The sequence below is a fragment of the Euprymna scolopes genome, chromosome 27 (genome assembly GCF_053919585.1).
Source record: "Euprymna scolopes isolate OS-2025 chromosome 27, ASM5391958v1, whole genome shotgun sequence".
Classification (NCBI taxonomy): Eukaryota; Metazoa; Mollusca; class Cephalopoda; order Sepiida; family Sepiolidae; genus Euprymna; species Euprymna scolopes.
The window spans coordinates 35,780,598-35,796,146 of NC_136508.1; the positions used below are offsets into that span (position 1 = coordinate 35,780,598).

At 30.0% G+C, this 15,549-nt stretch overlaps 1 protein-coding gene across 40 annotated transcripts in view; it reads left to right on the forward strand.

Moving 5' to 3' along the window:
• The window catches only part of LOC145248812 (rho guanine nucleotide exchange factor 11-like), a 609,361-nt gene that overhangs the window by 501,425 nt on the left and 92,387 nt on the right, over window positions 1-15,549 (forward strand). The window lies entirely within an intron of this gene.

The window sequence follows — 15,549 nt, forward strand, 5'->3', positions numbered from 1 at the left end:
GCATGTATATGGTTCACTCTTAGGCTAATTTACCAATTATTCCTTTTGAAACAACTATCAGGTGCAAGAAGTGGTGAAGTGGGATATATTTATTTTAACTTAGTTTTATACAAATGAGGGTGGTCGCTGTTGGTGAAAATTTAGATACCTCAGATTTTTGTAAAAATTTTAACAATAGTTATTAGACATAAATTGATAACAGATATTAAATTAAATCCCCCCTCCCCAAAGGAGGCGGTAATGCTTGGGAAGATGACCTCATGACAACAGATGCATTTTTTGTGAAATTTTAACAATAGGTATTAGATTCATAAATATCTCCAAACTTCAGTTAATTTAGAATATTTTAAAGGTTTTCTTTAATTTTTTTTTTTTTTTTTTTCTGGGGGGCATAATATGGGCATAACCTGTCAGTTGGAAATTCAAATATTTTAGATCCTTATTTCATCTCATCCATACTTATTACAAACCAGAGATATCAGTTCTTTGAATTTCAATTTCTGAAGCATTAAATTTTAGATATTTTCTAAAATCAAAATCATGTAAAAGATTTTTATTAAAATTGGAATAAGGATTCTAGACATAAGGTTTAGTAATATTATATTTTTATTTTAATCTTTGTAAGGGAATATAAAAGTGATGCCAAGTCCTATTGAAGGAATTAATTTTATTCATCCTGGGATGGGTATTTTATTGTAATTATAAGTGTTTGTATAAATAATAATTTATACTGTGTATATATATATATATATATATATATATATATATATATATATATATATATATATGGCACTTCTATATTATACAAATGAAAAATATCAAATTTCAATTGAAACAAATGGTATCTATGTAATTGTCAGGACTCAGATAGTAACATATAAAAAAATTACAAAAAACGAGAACGTAGCAAAAATAATTATTAATGAAAAACTAAATTTGTGAAAAGAAGCGATATCACTATATTATGCTGACTAAAAAAAAAAAAAAGAGATAAGTTGACAGGGGAGATAATTAAGTTTTGTTGCTTACGTCACGTAACGAATGTAATTCAAAATGTTAGACAATACTTATTCCTCCATATAAATTTTATCATAAAACAGTTTTTCATTAATAATTATTTTTCTACCATATCGTTTTCCGTAATTTTTGGATATGTTACTATTTTTGACATGACGATTACATAAGTACCATTTTTTTTTTTTTTTTTTTTTTTGAAATTCAATCATTTTTTTGTCTGTATAATATAGTACAGAGGTGCCATATATATTGTAAATTGTACTGGAATATAAAAGATTTGGGTAGTGTGTGATTTTCCTAATGGATACCAATGTGGCTTCGGCTATTCAGAGTCCAAAGCCCATTGGATCTATTTTAGTCATTTACACACTAATACTATTGAGGAAGGTATGAACCCATAATTTTCCTCAGCTCTGGTTATATAATAGCACCTTGTGTTCAATGAATCTTATAAAATAGGTCTTTTGATTTAGTATTAAATAACTCACAAATGGTTGATTTGCTATAAAACAAACCATATAAAAGATTCAAGTCATATTTTTTATATATAGAAAGCTAGAATCCATGTGATAAAAATTACTTCTTCTGTTTGATAGCAAGTCTTCTTGGAGCATATTTTCCAATGTGGCTTTACCGACAGCATTGTGCAATTTGTGTGTAATTTTGATACAAACAAGCCACACTAAACATTTTTGGCTCTCGTCCAGAATTCCTCCATATCAAAAAACCAAAAAATTTAAAAAAAAAAAAAAAAAAAAGGAAATCTTCTATATAATGTATGTACCCATGATTAAACATGAATATCATGTTCTAAAAATCATGTAAATTGATCAAGTAGATTTATTTTAAAATAAAATTTAAAATTTTATGAATAACCGAAGAGCGACTGTCTTGTCTGCCATTTGAAAGCAATCTAAAAAAAAAAATGCAATAATAAAGGGAGATAACTGAACAGTACTTTAGACTCATGAGATTTATGTTGAATTTCTATTAATTATTTAAAAATGATTTTCTTTATAAAAATAAAACTACTTGATCTATTTACATGATTTTTGAAATGTGATATTTTCGTTTTGTTACAAGTACATACATCATACAGATTTTTCTTGGGTTTTGTTTTTTTAATATAGGAGTATTTCTTGACAAGAACCACATTTTTATTTACTAATCCCATAGTAATGGAATGTTTTGATAGTCAAAGTTAACTTCTTTTTTTGTTGTTTTTGTTTTTCAATAGTATCTAAACTTGACTATTTTTACGAAATCCAAATGGCTAGTTTTATAAATTAAATGCTTATGTAAATGAAGTAATTATTTGAATGATAGTTATTTTAGAGTTGCGTCTCTGTTAATTATTGGTAAGCGACTCGATATGATTTGCAATAATTAGAATCTAAAACAAAGGTTTTTTGTTTTTTTTTTCTATAAAGATCTGATTTTTTTTTTTTTTTTTTTTACATATTGTTTGTAAAATTTCAAATCTGTGTTATAATAGCTTAATTATTATTGGTTGTTGTTGTTGTTTTTATTATTATTATTATTATTATTATTATTATTATTATTATTATTATTATTATGCTTATTTATAATGAAATTTTTTTCATAAAATGCTGATTCTTTTTTATAGAAAATCTTAAAAACTATAAATATAAAGTTTTTTTTGAGCAAATCCAGCTTAGATCCCAGCCGCCCCACCATTTTGCCTGCTCTTACATTAGTACATTAATCATTTTAGTGCTTCTTTAGAATCATACCTATTTTGTATATCTAAACTGCAGAAAAATCTTTGATGTACACACCTGATTAAATTGACCTTCTTTTTTTTTTTCACATTTTTCTTTTCACAGAAAGATGTCATATTCCAAAAATCACATAAATTAATCAACTAGTTTTTTATTATTATTACTTGTATTGATTGGACTAATTGTTCTCATCTTCAGTGTTATTTGTGCAACGTTTCAGTTGGATTAGCCTTCGACCATCCTCAGGCATGTTGGTTGGAAAAGAAAAGAGAAAAGTTACTGGCTGTAGATATTTTGGTATTCTTTCAGTTAAAGACGAAAATATCTACAGAGCCAGTAATTTTCTCTTTTCGTTTCTAACCAACATGTCTGAGGATGGTCAAAGGCTAATCCGACCGAAGCATTGCATGAATAACACTCAAGATGAGAACAATGGTCCGATCACTACAAGTAATATGAACAATCGAAAAAAACTCAGAACTTTAATTTTTCATACAAAATTTTTTATTTAAAAAAAAATTTTTTTTAGCAGTTTTAATAAAGTGTAGCCATTACAAAACTGATTTTGACCACGGTAGTTCTAATTGAGTTGTCTCCCCCTTATTTATGAAACATGTCAGATCAAAATATAACATCTAGCTTTGTCATAAAATTTGATTTTCTTAGTTTAAAAAAAAAAAAAATCAATTTTTATGGTTTTTGGAATATAACATCTTGCTCTGTAACAGGTATGTACGTCATAACGATTTTTAAAGATTTTTTTTTTTTTAATTTCTTTGAAAATAGGTTTAATTCTAAATAAGCACCCTCATTTTCACTGTCACATTTAATCACCTGTATATTCATTTATTGCTTGAGTATATATTATTGTTATTTATTAGCAAGACAACTTTGTCAAACTTCCATGGTTGCTTTCTTTATCTATTTTTATTATGTTAATATTTCTCTTGATTTTTTTTTTTTCAAGGTTAATAATACATTTTTTTTTTTCTGTAAAGAAAAAAAAATTGCCAGTGTCAGTCAAATATTCACTTAAAAAAATAATATTGCTTTATATATTTTAAAATCGTAACAATTCAAGTATTATTAAAACACTAAATCTTTATTGTTTTAAAAGTAATTCTCAGCAAAACAAACCTTTTAGATTTTTAAGAACTTATTTGTTCATTGTAACAGCTTAATCTTTTTTATTGTAAAAATAACTGTCAACTAAACTTTGCTCAAATAAAATGAATACCACTATTATTTTTTCTAGATTTTTCTTGTTTTCTTTTAATAAAGGAGTAATTCTTGACAAGAACCACATTTTTAATGCATGTGATTTAAAACTATATTTGATTTGTCATTACTTTTAAGTGTATTAAGCTACAACATTGAAAAACGGCAACATTTACATTCATTTTTTTTTTTTTTTTTTTTTAGAAATTACTTGTTTTGCATCTAAAGAAGAAAAACTTGAAATTAATATTAAATTGTTGATTAATTCTATGGAATTGAGAGTAAGAAGAACTGAGTAATCTGGCAATATAAGTATAAACACAATATAAACAGAACTATTTTTTTTTTATAATAAACACTTTTTTATTTATTTTAAACAATACACAGGACTTTTTTTTTTAATTAAAAACAATATAATCACATATTTATTAATTATTAATAATTTAATTGTAATTTATTTATTTGAAGAATGATACTTGAAAAATACTTATTTAAAACTGTTTACATAGTAACATACCGGTGATTATGGAAATTTGGTTCCTTTTATATGATGTAAGGTTAGAGAGTATTTTGCCAATCTTGCCTTGAGGAATATGCCAGATTGCCAAGAACTGTATATCTGTTGATACTATCAACTTCTTTATATTTAATATTTTAACCGTCTAATTTGGAACAAACAACGATTAGTCAAAACTACCACAAATTTTGTCGATGAACCAATCAAAATGCATACAAAAATGTTTCTCATTAAAGTTTTTTTTTTTTTTATAAATGAAAATGTGAAACAGGATTTCTATGTGTAAAAAAAACCTTTTCTTTCTTCCTTGAAATATCACGAAACGAAAATAAAATATTGGAAGAGTGAAATATGTAACTGATGAGATCAATTGGAAATACACTTTTTCTACAGTATTTGCTTTTTTTTTTTTTTTTTTTTACCCAAACAAGACATTGCCATTTGAAATGTATTTGAATTAAGTTGATGCCGTTGGGTTAAAAAAGATGTTAAACATTTACATCTGCTCACATTGGCTGGCTTAAGTTTATAGGCAAGACTAGCTGGATGCCTGGCGTTGCTCGGTCATACAATAAGCTTAAACATGATATTTTTATTTATGCAGATTATGTATTATTGTAGAATTGATCATCTATTGATTATTATATATTATTAGGAATAATTTGCCCAGTGGACGAATTCGCAAAAAAAAAAAAAATAAATAAAATAAAATAAAAAAAGTCATTCATTAAATTCCATTTGTGTTTGTTTAAAATATGTCAGCTGATGTTTGGGCTTGATGCTGAATGCCCTGGAAAAGTCACTTCTGATTAATGTTTAGTTTTAAAATATGCAAATGAAGAAATGATTTGCGGCAATTTTAAATGGTGCCTCTTCTTTTATCATAAATTGAACTCAGCAAAAAGAAAAAATTAAAATAAAATGGTGAGGTGCACCAGGGCTTGAATAGGGAATCATTCGATCTGTAGTTCAATGCTCTACCAGAGATATATCTCCAGATGACAATATATCTGTTTATTTTTTTTTTTTTTAAGAAATGATTTGCAGAGATTTTATCTTCCTTGGCCGGTGTAACATTTTTGATTTTCGAAAATGATTTGCTGATTATATTATTTCTCTTGACTCATGTAACGTAAAATATTCGACTGTAAAAATTCTTTTTTTTTTTTAATCTATGAGAGAAAAGATTATTTTTAAGATGGGGATTTTTTTTTCCCCCCCATTATTTATCGGATGAATTCTTGTACAAAACCTATCTAAGAACACTGCCAAGCATATAAATTACCTTTGTGTAAAATGTGCAAAATATATGCTCAGCCATTTCGGAACCTATGAGGAAGAAACTCACATACAAACACAAAGTGACTTTTATATAAGAGTAGATATTCATTTTAAGTTTTTCTTGTATGCGTGTAAAACAAAAAAAATTTCACAAAAGAAAAAAAATGTTGCTTTTTTTCAGCTTTTAATCTTTTGTCTAGATATACATTTTTATTTTCTTCCTCTTCAAATGACTTTTTTTTTTCATATTCATAAGAAATCATAGATATATTTTGGAGATGTTGCCATGACGATACTAACCGTTGTTTTTTTTTTTTTTTTTTTTTTTTTTACAATTGATTTTTATTTTCCTTTTATCAGTTTGTTAATACATTAATCATTTTGATCTTTTTTGTAGGAAGTACTTTGTATTTCCTATGAAATTATTTTTTATAGAAAGTACACTGTATTTCCCCCATTTTTATAGGAAGTGCACTGTATTTGCTTTTTTAAAAATTTTTTTAGGAAGTGCACTGTATTTGCTCTTTTTATAAGTATACTGTATCCCCCTTTTTATAAGTATACTGTATCCTCCTCTTTTTATAGAAAGTATGCTGTATTTCCTATAAAACTATTTTTATAGGAAGTACACAGTATCCCTCTCCTCTCTTTTGTAACTAATTTAATACTAATGTGTTTACTTTTTTGCTGTTTTAAGATGAAATTTGTGATAAATAATTTATTTGTATTTTTTTCTCTTTTAATCTGATGAAATGTACAATCAGATTAATTCAGAAAATAAATATTTTAAGCCGTTTTGCAATTCTGCCATTATGGAAAAACACTTTTTTTTTTAATTGTTTAATTTTTTAAATTTGCGTTCCAGTGACCATGACCTTTTAGTGTCTTAGTGAATATTAATAAAAAACAAGTAATTTGCATTATTGGAGTTAGATAAAAGGTTCCAGAACAAAAGTAATTCACAGAGGGTAGTTTGCTCTCGTTCTGTCAGTCATGAACGAGTAGAAGAAGTATTAAGTAATTCGTAATGTAATTCTTAGTATTGTTTGTACTGAAGATTGAACCTTTGACATCTAGAAGTTTGTTACTTAAAACTGATTATTACTTTGCACTTATATCCATTGTGCCATGGGTTCAAGATGAGAACAGTAGTTTGAATAATTCAAATTATCAATCATTATCTCAAAAGTTTGGAAACATAAGAAATGAGTAGTTTTGATTTTTGCTTTTAATTTTTCCTGAATACATAATTTATCAAGTAGTTTCATTTTTAAATTGAAAAAAAAAAAAAATTAATTTTATAAGTACCTGACGAGTGACTGAAGAACATTTCAAGAAACAAAGGGAGATAACTCAACAACAATTCATACTGGATTTATGTTGTAATGCCTACGAATTCTCATTAATCACTCAAAAATGATTTTCTTTATAAAAATAAAGCTACTTGATAAAGTTACATGTTGGAATATATTTTCGTTTCATCACGAGTACATCCATCATACAGATTTTTCTTTATATTTGTTTTTTGATATTGGGGCAATTCTGTACAAGAACCTGATAAACTTTTATGAGTTATCTTGCATTTCAGAATTTAAAATAAGGATTGCTAATTTGGATTATTCAGACTACTGTTCTCTTTTTTTACATAGACATCGCCACTTATCAAGGCCCAGAGGCCACTCGAGGATAAGGGTTAAAGCATGTACAGTAGTCAATTGAACAATATAGTAATCGTTAGTAATGGAAATTCGGTAAATTTGTTAAATTAAGTGAAACGGCTCATCAAGAACTTGTTTATGTTGGACTTGAAGACAACCATATTGTCAGCTGGAAAGCAGGCAAACGGAAGACAATTGCACAGGCGTGCAGTTCTAAGAAAGAAACTTTGTTAATGGAATCTACATTTAGGTTTAGGCACAGATAAAGAGTTGGGGAAATTATTGATAGTGTTTTCAGCTAGACGAGTGTTTCTTGTGAAAGTTTGGCAAGGGGGAGGACCATAGATTGGAGCTCAGATGAGAACTTGCCATGAAAATAATGATAAAGCAGAGACAGGTTCGCAATATTTATTCTGTGGGAAAGAGGTTGTAGGGAAGAGAAAAGGGCATCCCCTACTAGACTACGAAGTCTATTTTGAACTCTGTCAAGGCAGGATAAGTCCTCTCTAGCAGCTCCTGTGCTGATGTGGTAACAGTAGTCCATCTTTGGTGGTTGGTTATATTCACGTTTCAATCGATGAAATCTGCAATGAATTTTCTTTGAGTCATTTTAGTTTCCACCATTTTTCAGCATTATAGACAGAAGAATGATAGAGAGTATGATGCCTCAAAGAAGCAGCATGCATATTGGGTGACAATATCCTAAGTAGATCTTGTGTAACAGAGCGCATATGAGGGAGTGTGAAAATATCGGTGGCAACCGAGGCATGAATAGCAAGCAATTGTGTTAGCAGCATCAGCATTTGAACGCATATGCAAATTGGCAGGTGTGCTCAGGCTGGCATCTGGGGAGGGGGGAGTGTAAAAAATTTAAAAAATAGGACACCATGTGGTCAGAAGAAAGAAAGTTGATAGGAAAGGAGACGGATGTGTAAAGTGAAAATGAGAATGGGTCGGCATGTGGCTAGAAGTAGGAGAAACTACAGCCAGGTTAGATGGACATGTGGCAACAAGAGACTTTTTAAGTAGTGTCGAGATGGCAGATGAACAGTGATACATGCTTTTGTTAAAAAAAAAAATAAAATGCAGATTAAGATTATATGTATTTCTTTTTTGATTGTGTATTTGTTTCTCCTTGTGACGTTGCATATATTTATTACATTTGTGTAAAATTTAATATCATATTGAATCCAATAACTACAGATCAGATCATCATCGCCTCTGTTAAGTCTTGACAGTGGATACCCCCTGTAAGGATAGCTGTGCCTGTAATTGTGAGACAAGTGTTGAGCGATCTCCAACCACACCTATCCTGAATTAGCACTGCTCGAGTCTAATGGCAAGAAGTCCAGCATGACTGGAAACAATGCCAGGATAAGCGGAGAGCACATACAGCACCTGGAATTAGATTAGAACAACACTAAAAGAAAATAATTCTATAGGTTTTTTTTTTCTTGATTGTTTTTAGTTAGATCTTTGTACACTGCCACAAGCATTTCCATGACAGTTTTGTGGGCCTTATTACTTCCGTGTTGGCTCATGACAAATTCGAAGTGGCTGTTTTGTTTTGTAACACTATCACTGGAATATTGTTGTATAGGGTAAACAAGTCCCCACTATCTTTCTTTTATGATTTTTAATTTTTTATTTATTTATTATTTTTAACAGTCCCCTTTTCCTTAATGCATTCAATTCATCATAGCTGATAAACTGCATCTACCTCCTGTGTAGCAAACCTCCAGAATATCAAGAGAGGGATTAACAGGTGCTACACCATGCCCGATTCTATATATAGTAATGAATAATAATACTACACATTGAGAAAATATTTTCTTGACAGTTTTCTGAGCCTTACAACTTTCGTGCTGGTTTATTACAATTATTGGAAGCAACTGTTTCGTTTGTGACATCATCATTAGAAGATTGCTGTACAGGGTCAACAGTTTCCCATTATCCGGTTTGGTTTTTCAACAGAATCCTCTTTTCCTAGATGCATTTCATTCATCATCGTCGAAGAATTCTGTATGGCAACCTCCCAGAATATCAGTGGTGTTAACAGGTGCTATGCCTTGCCCAATTCTATAGTAATAAATAATAATACACTTTTCTTTTTACAAGGGAATCCTCACTTGTCAAGGCCCAAAAGCCACTTTATTCTGTCCACCTGACTCTCCCAAGAACATGTGATATAAAGAAGACCCACAAGGGAAGGGGGGAATGTTGAGCATACATTCTTGAGTCCTTCAGTGCGGCTGGCTTGAAAATTTTGAAGAAATCTTGTTTTTTTTTTTGTTTTTTTTACAAAGGAGTTACCACTTATCACGGCCTGGAGGCCACTCGAGGATAAGGGTTAATAAGTGTATAGTAGTCAATGGGACAATATTGTAGTAATCAGTAGTAGTGGTAGAAATTTGGTAACTGTTCTCATGGGTTTGGTTACTACTTTTTGAGTTAAACACAATTTTCATTGGATGAAAATATTTTGAGTTAACACGTTTTTGTGAAAACTAACTTGGCTTTTTGAAGTGAAGAGGAGAGCAAATCTCAACAAAGCAGAGAAAGAAAGAGGGCAGCTATTGGAGCCATTTGCTTTTTACCATTCGTCTGAATTGCATCTCAATCTCACTACAAAATTGTTTAAGATGCAAATATTATTAAAAAATCTGTTTAATGAGTTTTTAATAAAAAATATTTGCATCTTAAAACATAGATTGAAAGGCATTTTTTTTTTTCTTTTTTTTTTACACTGAAAAGAAATTTTACTTTTTTATATATAACCCTGTAAAGTAAAATAAGATTAGAACTGTCTTTACAGACTTAGTCGATCTTGGGTTGTTAACTTGAGCAACATCTTTGTTGTCTTTATTTATTAATAAGCATGATAATTAGATTGGCTTATTTCTTTTATTTTACGGCAGTTTTTATATCCCCCCCTCTCTCTCTCTCTCTCTCTCTCTCTCTCTCTCTCTCTCTCTTTCTCCTAAATTTTTTTGTGTGTGTGTAGAATGGAGAAATATTTTCGCCATATTTGCTGTAGCATGAGATACTAAAATATTGCAAATGACTGAAAATATATTTTTTTCTTTCTCTGTTCATATCAGTATTTTTTATTGTACGACATGTTTCACTTGCCAAGCAACATTTTTTCCCCCTAGTATTTAAGTACATGAGAAACCCTCAAACATTCTCAAAATGCTTTTGAATTAAAATTTTAGCATTTTCATGCTTCAAGGGTGCAAATCACTAAAAGGAAAATCAATGCATTCTGTTTGTATCAAAAAGATAAAACGGGTCATAGTATTTGGATTCTTCAGACTACGGTTCTTATCTTTAGTGTTATTTGCACAATGTTTCAGTTAATGTAACCTTTGACCGTCTTTGGGTGTATCTTGTCAAACTCGGGAATCTGCAAGGGATTTTGAACAGCACACTTTTTTAATCCACAGGTGTAACATGTTCACGTTCCATCAGCCATGACTGGATAGTTTTAAGTAATTCGCAATTGTATTTTAAGTGTTACCTGCACTGAGGATTGAATCCTTAACCCCCCGAAGAGTGTAACTTTTACAACTGAATGTTGTGAAAATAACACCAAAGATAAGAAAAGTAGTCCGAAGAATCCAAATAATACGAATAATCAGTCTTAATCTCAAAAAATCTCTCTTGAACTTGAGGAATCTGCATGGAATTTTGAACGGAACTCTTTATTTAATCGACAAGGGTAGCATGTTCTTGTTCCATCAGCCATGGCTGGGTAGAAGTGCAAAGTAATTCGCAATAACATTGACGATTAAAAGAGTAGGTCGAAAAATTCAAAGAATACGAATAATTCAGAATCAAAATAAAACAAGTATTGTGCGATTTTCTTTGTGATTTCCCCCTTGCACTTTTTTATACAAATTGTAGCTTTGATGTTGATTAGATAAATCATGGGTGTGTCTTGAATTGAGTCAAACTAAATTCTGTTTTAATTAGTTAATTTTTCATATGCAGGTTGACATGGGTAAGTTGTTTAATTTCATAGAACTTTGTGATTATTTGGAGAAAAAAAAAAAAAAAAAAAAAAATTGTTTATACTATTAGCTATCATTCCCAAATCCAAAAGATGAAATTAATTCACTCTCAATGTTTTGTTTTTTAGGCAGACATCTAAATTTTCATCATACGACGTCTTATTGATCTTTTGCTACACAACAAAATTTTCATTATATTTAGAACTGAATTTTATCTAATAGTTTAGGTACTTAGTGATTTTTTTTGCTATACAATGAAACACATGTAAGACGTAGTGTAGTGAACATTTAGAAGTTTGCCTAAAAATAACAAATTGGAATGTGTATTTCATCTTTTGGATTTTTGAATGATAACTGATGATATACATGCTCTGAATGTGGAAATTCATTTTCATTGAGCTTAATATTTGTTACAAATATAATTTGTGGGTTATGTACCTGATGAGTATTTACTTTCTCATAATCTTAATAATATATATATATATATATATATATATATATATATTTAAAAATAAAGTTGACATCAAAATAAAGGTTGTGTTTGTATTTTTTTGCCCCTTTTCATCCAAAGAGCTGAATCATCCTGCAAAAACACAAATCTTAATACATTTTCTCCAAACACAATGGAAAATCATTCCACTTACCCAGAATATTGATGACAACTTTAATCTAAACACTAAAATGTTTTTTTTTTTTTTTTTTTTTTTTTTTTACATGGTTTTATGTATTTATAATCAATGAAAACACAATTTCAGTCACATTCCTAAATCCTCTTACTAAATTCATAACCATTTGTTCAAATCTGAAATCAACATTTTTAACTTTCTTTCTTTATTGCAGTTATCCCAATTTTCACAATATTTGCTTCATAAATAGATTGAAGGATCTTGACAAAAAAAACAAAGTTGAATTTAATCACACACACACACACACACACACACACACACACACATTAAAACTAACATATAATTATGATGTTTCTGCATTTTTGAGATGAGGATTGGTTATTCGTATTATTTGGATTTATTGGACTAGTGTTCTGATCTTGGGTGTAATTTTCACAACATTTCGTTCGATGTAACCTCCAACCTTCTTCAGGGGTGTTTTGTCAAACTTGGTAATGTTTCTGTCGAAGACCCATGGCACAGTGGTTAGAGTACTTGAAAAATCAATTGTAAAAGTGATATTCTCTTGAAGGTTCAATCCCTCAGTGTGGATGACCAAAAAATACAATAGCGAATTACTTAGAACCTCTATCCAGTCATGGCTGACAGAACAAGAGCGTGCTACCCCTGTGAAATAAATATAGGGTTCCATTCGGAATTTGTCTAAATTCCCGAGTTTGACAGAAACATTCTGAAATTTGACAAGATACAGCTGAAGAAGGTCAGAGGTTACATCGACCGAAACATTGTGGAAATCACATTCAAGATGAGAACAGTAGTCCAATGAATCCAAATAATATGAAATAAAATTGTGAACAAAATGGAATGGTTGCTATATGGAATTAGTGAGTAAGCATGAAAACATTCTAGTTAAAATGAAACATTTATAAATCCATGAATATTTATTAATGCATTTTTGATCCTGGATTAAAGTCGGATTCGCAAATAAGATATTTGTGGATTTAAATATTTATTTACATTTTGCCTCTCATTCATCTCTAACAAGACACAGTGCCACTTTGATATAACTGGCTACTATTCGGGGCCATATCTACATAGACACTATGTAGGGAGTTAAGCAGCAAAATGTCTGTTCACATTACATTTAAATTTCTGCAGATCAGGAAAAGCAGGAGACAAGGAGAGATCTCCAAAGTCTGAGGGATGAAACTATTATAGAAGGCTTTATAGCTTCTAGGGAACTCTACAGTGAACGGCAAGGGGGGAGGGGAATTTGCGGCTTCAGGGTTATTTACATTAAGGGCGCACAAGTTTGTCAAAGCACATGCCATTAAAAGATGTTTGTGTAATTATTTTAACTAATTTGTTTCCATGCTGTTTCCACTCATTCTATATATAGAACTTGTTTCATTAAATATGACTTAACAAAATTTTAAGAATGGTGATTGCTTTTAATTTATATATTTGGGGGATCGAATCGGTGTAATTTTTTTTAAATATTAAAATGGAAAATTTCTCACCATTATCTATCTATACACACACACACACATATATATATATATATATATATATATATATATATATATATATATATATAAAAGCGAGAATGTGTGTGAGGACAATTCTCAACCTGTATACTCAACAAATGTTTGATCTACAGACTTGAAATTTGGTATATAGGGTATTCAGACATATGGAAAACTTTTGATCTGCTTTCATTCGAAAAAAAAAAAAAAAGATCTGCTAAGGGGTCAAAATTGAAAAATTGGTATTGGTATCAGATTTTTATCTGTTTGTCAACTGTTTCACAACTGTGCAAGTGCTAATTGTTCACATTATTTTAAGAATAAGTATGTTTGAAAACACTTTAACGATCATATCAAGCTGACCTAATAGTTATTGAACTTGACTCGGTGTCTTTAGGTTTTGGTTATTTTTTTACTTAAAAAAGCAAACTGTTTAGAAAAAACTTAATACCCGCATGTACATGTCTCGGTTTATTTATTTATTTATTTTTTTAAAGAATTTAATGTTACATTTAATACCGGGCAATGCTAGGTATATCTTCTAGTATGTATATATAATACAAAGTGTTTACAAAAAAGATTATCATTTGAAATGTAACTATCACAAAAGCTACCGATAGCAACCCTAAACTAAACAGGTTTTTTATAATTCCTCCAAATTCAAATGAATGAACCAAAGGTATGCGAATTCCATGAAAGATTATTAACAATTATCAATATGCACATTGCTTGAGATACGACCATCTCTTCTGAAATTGCTAGCTGTTCAGGTCTATTTTCCTTGCACAGACAGGTTTCCTCTTTGAACCCTTAGTGTCATATCAAAATCTGTATTGCCGTTTAGTGGTCTTTTTAGAAAAACCCCTCCCAAACATAGGCTGCAGAACTTCGGTTGATTGCTCAAACCAACTCTAATACACAGAACATCTTTTCTATTCCAGTGAATGGCATTTGGATACCTGTTCACTTGTCCTCACTACAAGGGCAGAGTTAAACAGAAGGTCCATTTTGAATACTTCAGCTCCCATAAAAAGGAAATTCTGGATTCGGATAGATTAAAATTGCCTTAATCTAGGATTTCTCTTTCCCTGCTAAGAGACAGAACAGATATTACACTTTGAATTATTTATTGGCATAAAATATAGAATTTTATGTTCAGAACAAATTAAGCACAAGACCATTGAAAGTATGGAGAAAATGTGGTGTTGTTGGTCATCTTTGATGAAAAAATGCCAACCATGTTTAAAATGTCACAAATTTCTCTCTAATTCTTAACTAGAATCTTCTTAGTCACCAGAATAGCAGATTCACATTTGCAGCTATTCTACTTAAAATATCCCCAAATTTGTTTTGAAATTTATTTTCAATAAATACATTTGCAGCAATTTATAATGGATTTATAATTGGGAGAAAAAGAGATAAAAATGATTAAAAAATGATTAGTAAACCCCCTCTTAACCTTTTCTAAATAATAGACCACCTACTATTTTCTTCGGTTTGGTCCAGTCCAAAAACAAGAAGAAAATTTCTAAATAGGAGTGGGATCTCAGTGGGAGCTAAAAGAAAAAACGTGTGGAAGTTGAGTTTAAAAGAATGGGTGGCGTCCTTTAAAAGTAAATATAAATTGGGAAAGGCAGACAACAAAAAAAGAAAAGGAAAGTGGGAATCTTGGAAGATTTCTATTACCAAGAAGGGGAGGTAACTCAGTCATTATACTTACCTGAGGTGCTGAGGTCTGACAAGGTAGGGAACACGTACTCATACTTGACTCCTTTTCATAAACACATACTCGTTACTTGCATTTACCGTTTTTCAAATACCGAGGAATATAATCTTTTTTCTATTACATCTAATCTTGAGTTTCAGTTGATGCTTGAAGAACACAATCAGATCCTGATCAGCAAAAGATTCAACGCTTTAGGTATTCTCAGCCACACCACTATTTGCATTA